This window comes from Nicotiana attenuata, unplaced genomic scaffold (assembly GCF_001879085.1).
Source record: "Nicotiana attenuata strain UT unplaced genomic scaffold, NIATTr2, whole genome shotgun sequence".
Taxonomy (NCBI): Eukaryota; Viridiplantae; Streptophyta; class Magnoliopsida; order Solanales; family Solanaceae; genus Nicotiana; species Nicotiana attenuata.
In genome coordinates this window covers 87,435-87,949 of record NW_017672685.1, presented here as the reverse complement: position 1 = coordinate 87,949, position 515 = coordinate 87,435, and positions in this window count along the sequence as shown.

Sequence of the window (515 nt, the reverse complement as noted above, 5' to 3'; positions counted from 1 at the left end):
TTTAGGTTGAATACTTGAGACGGTGAGTATCGACGTAGGAGTTTTGTTCTAAAAAGAAATATTTTATGGATAAAATAGTAAAAATCTTGGTCAAACTTAAAGTGTTTATAAGCTAAAAATTCATAAGTTGGGGGTGACAAGCTTATGACTTTTGGCTTATTTTTGGCTTATAAGCACTTTTAACTTTACCAAAGGCGTAGATAAGCCGAAAAGTGCTTATAAGCTAGTTTGACCAGCTTATAAGCTTAGCCAAACACCCTCTTAGTCCCAACTTTTTTAAAAAGAAACTAAAAAAGACACATGGCTGACCTGAGATTAGTGGTGTTCATAAAAACCCGAAAAATCCAACCAAACCGAAAACTAATTCAAACCGACCAAAAGAACCGATACTTTTTTGTTTGGTTTGATTTGGTTTTGATTTTGAATTTTAAAAACCGAAAAACCCCCAAACCAAACCGATCTGAGATTGATCTTAAAGCCCCGCTTCATTTTATACAAAACCACCCGACCCTTAT